Below are 6,707 nucleotides of genomic sequence, written 5' to 3'. Positions count from 1 at the left end.
TGAATAGTTGTCCTTTCATTGCCTTGGAAAGATAGTTTCATGATAAGTTTACATTCCAACTCAATACTTTTATCCAATTTTTTAGATCCTTCCCTACTGCATAACTCTAAGCCAGTATGTCTGTTCAATTTTACTTTGGTTTCATTAATAGGAATTGATTCAAAATTTCAAAGCCTTAAATCTACATTTGTTTTGTAGCTCAAAAATAGGATCTTCATAAGCAACATTGTGCAAGAGGGTAATCCAGATGTTATCGTCTTTCCATAGAACAAGAAGTCATTCACAATAAAGCAAGGTGAGACCTCACTGTAGCTCGCTACTTATAGACGATGTTTATGAGATGAGAACATCTTCTGAAGAAGTCTAGACCATATTTGCCCATTGCAATGTGGTTGTGTGCCTGTATTCAATATGTGCTTGAACTCCTCAGAATTTTGGAAGAATACATGACTTTGAGAGACACATTTTTTGTGGAAAAAAATCACAACTATAATTACAAAATTTGATAGCACTTGATGAATAGCTTACTAATAAATACAAAATAATGCCTCAATAAATTATGAGGTAAAAGCACCAAGGAAAACTCTCTAGACCCAAATGTCATAAACCCAACAACATGTAGAATTTTCGTAGTTATGGCTATGATGATATTGTTGAACAATGATGGCATGGGGGAATGGGTCATGATAATATGCATGATTCCGATAGGGAGGATAGCCAAAGTAGAATCACAATTGTTGAGCATCACACGTTCAAGAGTCAGTCAAAATGTTATAGTACATGTTTCTTGCTTAGAGAGATGTTCATGGTACACTAAGGTAGTCGTGCTAGGAGCCCTAACTCTTAATTTAACACTCGTCCTTGGAGTGGCACAAAAGTGGCTCATGTGAGGAACTTGTATTTATGATGCAACAGCCTCATGAAAATTCTTGAGCATATGTTTAGACTCTGAAGAAGACTGTCAGAGTCATCTTTGCATTTGAAGTCCAAACATAAAAAATTAATTATTCTAAAATTAGAAAATTTTAAGAAAAACTTCAATTTATTACTTAATAGAGACAAGTGTCAGATGTCATCAATCTTTCTGTAGGTATGATAAAAGTTTGAAAACTCTTACACAAAGCTCTTTGGGGATGTTGAAAAAATCTTAAGCCTACTCTAATGTAAGGGTTTTATCAACTAGACTTCTTGAAAGATATTGTCAAATCTATAACAAAAGTCTCTTGAAGCCAAAGACTGGTGTTGAGTGATTAGCAAAGCAGGCAAGAACCAAGGGTAGAAGCAGGTATAAAAGGCATGACAATATGGGGGCCAATGCTTATAAATTCCACTTTGCTACTTCCATAAAAGTCTTTGGCTGTTTTTTTTCAAGTACAAGTCTTGTTGCTTGCTTCTTACCTTGCGGCCTCATCGCTACACCTCTCTAGCTTGTTTATTCTAGTTTGTTTCTTTTAATGTGGTTTCTTTAGATCATAATAGGCTTAACAGATATGGAAAACCATATTGGTGGTGCTTATGTATCAAATCTTGTTTTGTGGCTCAATGAGGCTAGAAGGATGTTTGCCTAGCATGTTGTATTGCTTGCCACTAGGTTCTCATATAGTAACATAAGTACTATTTGTTGTGCTACTCTACTACTTCAGTGGTGGTCGTTACCTTAGATTCTTTGGTGTGCAAATGTCCTTTTCACATGGACACCTTCCTCTTACTACTATTTATGTTGGAGGCATACTTTTTGGTGTGTAAAGGTCCTTTTGACATGGATACCTTCCTCTTACTATTGGGGTATGTTTTTTTGGCAAGCATTTCATGGCAATCGCTTTTTGGAATCCAATGATCGGATTCCAATGATTCCTTTTGTGGAAGTGGGATACTATCCAATATGCAACACATATAATATGATCTAATAGTAGACAATGCTCCTTGTTGAAAATAAGCTTAAAAACCTTTAATATATGACAAAGTGCATGAACAACATTGAGAAATGGATGAAACATACGCATATACTAATATTGAAAGGCTTTAAAGTAAAATCTTAATTGAAACAACAATTAAAAAAATATAAACATGAAGTGAAACAAAACAATATAATATTTTCAAATGGCTACAAAGTTTATAGGCTTATTGTTCAAACACTAGCATAAAGTGGAAAAATCTAGTTGTCATCGTCACTAGTGTCGTTGTCGTTGTCGTTATCGTTGTCATTGTCAATGTCCTCTTTGTTTCCATTGTTATCTCCACTCAATTATCCATGTGAAGCAATGTATGCCATACACACTTCTACCCAAGCCTCCACATGTCCCTTGAAGGCTACACACTTATGCGGGTGAGATATCCAAGATCTCCCCAATTCATTGCATTGTGGGCAATAACAACAACTTGCTTGAAATCCTCTTTGGTTGGGTGTGTATTACTATCTAACTCATACATGGCATTGATTAGGAACTTGGTGGCTTCATTGGTTGCATGAAAAGCCTCTGTGTTGTTGCATGCACTTTTGTGTTTCACATAAGTTACCCATTGTATACAAAGTGTTCAAAATATAATTGGCATGCATAATATTGATGGGGTGGACATGGGGGACTGGTGGACCATGATGAGACTCATGCCCCCATCGAACCGCTTGCCCACACTCATCACATTGTCCATAGTTACCCCTCAACACGGTAAATGTGTAGATGTGAGAAGATTGAAAGAGAAAATTTTAAAAAGAGTAGAGAGAAAGTTGTGAATGAATGATATGTGTGAATTTTTGGCATTTTATAGAAAACCCAAAGTCAATTCATTTTTTAAGACCATTCACACCATGTCTTTTGACTGCTTTTTGAATAATAAATGACATTAAATGAGATGTCACTTCAAAATTAAACACTATTGGTGAAATTAATATAAACCAAAGATTATTTAACATCACAAATGCACTATTCTCACTTCTCAAAAAGGAGAAAGGGATCCTTTGCAAAATTAATATATTGTGACAAGAACAATCACAGAGTCTGAAGGCAATATTACACACAAAATGAGCTCATATGAAAAAAACAATATCAATTTGGTTTCAGGTTCTTGACTGCAGCAGTTTGGTGGTGGTTGTGCTAGTGGCAGTCGTCCTCGTGGAGGCCCCATGGATAGTGAGGGAAAGAGTGGCCTATGGAGCGATTGACCGTGGTATGGCCAAAGAGGTACTATAAATGGACATTATTGGGAAAAAGAAAAGGTGGGACAACTCGATAGCTTTACAGCCCAAGAGTGTTAAAATTTCAACCTCATCACTAAAACGTATACCAAAACCACTCTTAGTAAACCCCGACCAAAAGGCCTATGCTCCCTTGGGAATTTACAATCACACGCCCACCCAACCAAAAGGCCTATGCTCCCTTGGGAACTTACAATCACACACCCACCCAAAGGACCATAACATACGAGCAAAACCCTGTCAAAGTACGCATTTACAACACACATCGACCAATGCATATAAAGACAAGGGCCTCCCCTTTCACAATTGAACATCAAAAAGCCACAATTTCAACATCAACTCCACAATTCATAGATACATTCCCTCCCAATTTGTGTACACACAATTTGCCACTAGGCTGTCATAGCCATAACCCTACAGAGAACTAGTCGTAACCTGAAGAGCATAACTCCGATTGGGACACTTTAAAGCTTGGAAAAAAGCTTGCAAAATGACTGGCAAGAAATCTTAAGATGACTAAAATTGATTATACACGTCGCTATGTGAAATTTTCTTAAGTTTTGACATGAGTTTTAGTTATATACAAGTTTCACTTGAAAAAACTCACTTATGGGCACTTACAGTAACCCAGCAGCTTGTGCTACACTAGCAACTTTTCATGCCTGTACATGTGCTTGCTAAACCAAGCTTAAAAAAATAAATCCCACACACACGTTTAACACTTGGAATCATTTCCATATGTACAAATTTTTTAAAAATGGGGTGTCCAAAATACGTGCAACATAGTTTGCTAAAACCCCCAGTCTACTAGAGCATTCATTCTTAGCACTACACTATGCACAAGCTTATGTACAAAAGTACATCATGTACACGGACATTAGCATCATATACCCTTACCACAATCAAATGGGAAAGTATTATCCCTTGCATCCATCGTGCACACATTATGGCGTCCTTCAAAGTCAAAAAGACAATCATCAATCACTAGTGAGCTCCAACCATCAGCGTCATTCCATACAAACCAAAAGATCATGGATTAACATTCTCACCACCATGAGATGTATCACTCACATTAGGTCAGGACAAAACATCCATTGTATCCATGTCATCATGGCTATCACAACTTTCCAAGTTACAATCCAAGTTTTCCTAAGCTTCTTCTCCCTTGACAATGCATGGCACACATTGACTTGCATCTCCTCATCCATATCAACTTGCGGATCATCAAAGCCCAAATCAAGACTACCATCACAATCCAAATCACTAAAACCATCCTCTTGCTCACAATAAAAATCATAACTAGTAGGAGAATCAACTCCACCAATAGCATCATCAACATCACAAACATCAATCTCAACATCCCAAATGGTTCCACATACCCACAAGTCATCTGGATACCATGTCAACTCATATAAATGAGGATATAAATGTCACCCATTATATCAACATGCACGTTGTCAAGAAGTAGGCGGTCTTGCCAGGAAGGCACCGGGCCTCTTGCTGTGAGAGTTTGTGAGGAAGCTCAAGGGTTATGAGAAAGAGCTAAGATGTAGATAAAATAGCTTCTAGGGCTAAAGAAGAAATGTAGCCAAAGAAGCCGCTCACTTTTCCTTACAAACACACACGTGATGGAAAGAACTCATGAAAGATAGTCAGAACAAAACAAAAATGAAAACATCGAGATTACGATCGTATCGTATCATGGGCAGGATAAAAGGGTTAATGGATGAGTTAATGATATTTAATCTTTGTTGTCCAAATAAGCTACGGATTTCTCTTTGGAACTGTAGCTTTGTGCTTACTATAATGTATATGTTTTGTCTAGCGATGGGGATTAGTTGTGAGTACAAATCCTCTTGATTCATAATAAAACAACCACACTCACATCAAAAGAGAAGTTATAGTCAATACTAGGTAGTATGATGGGATCTAGTGAGAGAAGTATTTCGTTGAGCCTTTCAGGACCAAATAGAAACACTATGCGTTGCTGAAAGTGAATCTTTCGACTAATCCAAATGTTAACCCTAATAGATTGCACATAATGGAAATGAAAGAAATCACCTCTATGTGGATTATGGTTATTCATCGATGATATACTTAGTATGTTCAAAGATAAAGGTGTGAAATAAGTGAAAGGAGAAGAAGAAGAGAGTTTCTCTCCCAAGCCCTATTGTTGCCCTTAGGCAATAAGGATACTGCGGGGAGAGAAGTACCTGTAGCAAGGAGATTCTAGAGTTTGTGGAAGATAATGAGAACCTTAAGAGAGAGAGGTGCTTGTGAAAGATGAAGATATGGTTACTAACCTTGTGCACATAATTGTTTCCCGCAAGAAGGTTGTGCCCGTTACATTGACAAGATTGCTGCTTGAATACCTTCCAATGAAACAATTAGGACACAACAAGAGAGCTGAAAGGAGGAGTAAAGATAGAATTAGAGATAGATCTAAGTGTGGTGGTGGTATTAAAGATAAATAATGAGACATAGAGAAGGAGTTAAAAACAAGTATTGGACTAGATATGCAAATGAAAGAAAAACTAACAACATATATCTTACATGAGAGCAATCGCCACCACCTTAATGGAGAGAGAAGATGAGGCAAGACTTCAGCTTTTCTTCAAGAGAAAGTGTGGCACTAAGATGAGTGTGACACTATGGAATTGAGCTATTCTCACTCACTCATAACTTGCCCCAATGAAGAGAAGGTTGCCCTTTTTATAGGTGAGGGAGCCATGTTTTACATAATCACTTGATTAGGCTAAAGAGTTAATTAACCCAAATCAAATGTTCTTTGGATATTTCTTAAAATGGGCAATATTAGGACTCAAAATATCATGAAATTCAGCATCTTTGTTCGTTGAGGCTCCATGTGGGTGCATGATGTATGTGGGCCCCACCTAGGCATCTTCTGTGTGGCTCCAGCAGGGGGTCCCAACTTGTGTGTCTTGTCCTTCAAGGCATCTTTGAGGTGTCACATTCACATGCTTGTGTCTTTTATCCTCCAAATATCTTATTTTATGGAAAAATACCAAGATTACCTCTTTTCACTTGATTCACATGTTTACTATCTCTTCTTGCAGTGTAGTTGTGAGAGGATTTTTCACTGGTTTTCCTGTAACTTTTGACCTGTAACTCGGATTGACATGCTTCAAAAGGCAAAATTGGCTTACTAAAAGAGCTTGACTTGGTTTTGGCCTTTTCTCCATGCCCTTAGGTCGGGATTTTCAAATTGGGATGGTCCAAGAAGCTTTGGATCTTCCTTTTCATAAAGTCTTCTAGTAGGCCCTTCCCTCTTGTATGTATCCAAGAAGGTATGCATTATTGAAGGGTTATATTATTAAATAAATGTGAAAAGAAGAAAAGAATTTATACATGGTAGGGTATAGCTAAGATATTAGAAGAAATATACAATGCTTTTCCCTGGGACAAAAAGAGGCACAATCATTGATACTTCTCTTGGAGTACTTTCTAATAGTAATGTACATTTATATTACTTCAAAGGTAATACTAAGGTATG

The sequence above is a fragment of the Adiantum capillus-veneris genome, chromosome 14 (genome assembly GCF_014529385.1).
Source record: "Adiantum capillus-veneris isolate H3 chromosome 14, ASM1452938v2, whole genome shotgun sequence".
In the NCBI taxonomy this organism is placed as follows: Eukaryota; Viridiplantae; Streptophyta; class Polypodiopsida; order Polypodiales; family Pteridaceae; genus Adiantum; species Adiantum capillus-veneris.
The sequence above is the reverse complement of the archived record's forward strand: the minus strand, read 5'-3'. Positions refer to the sequence as shown.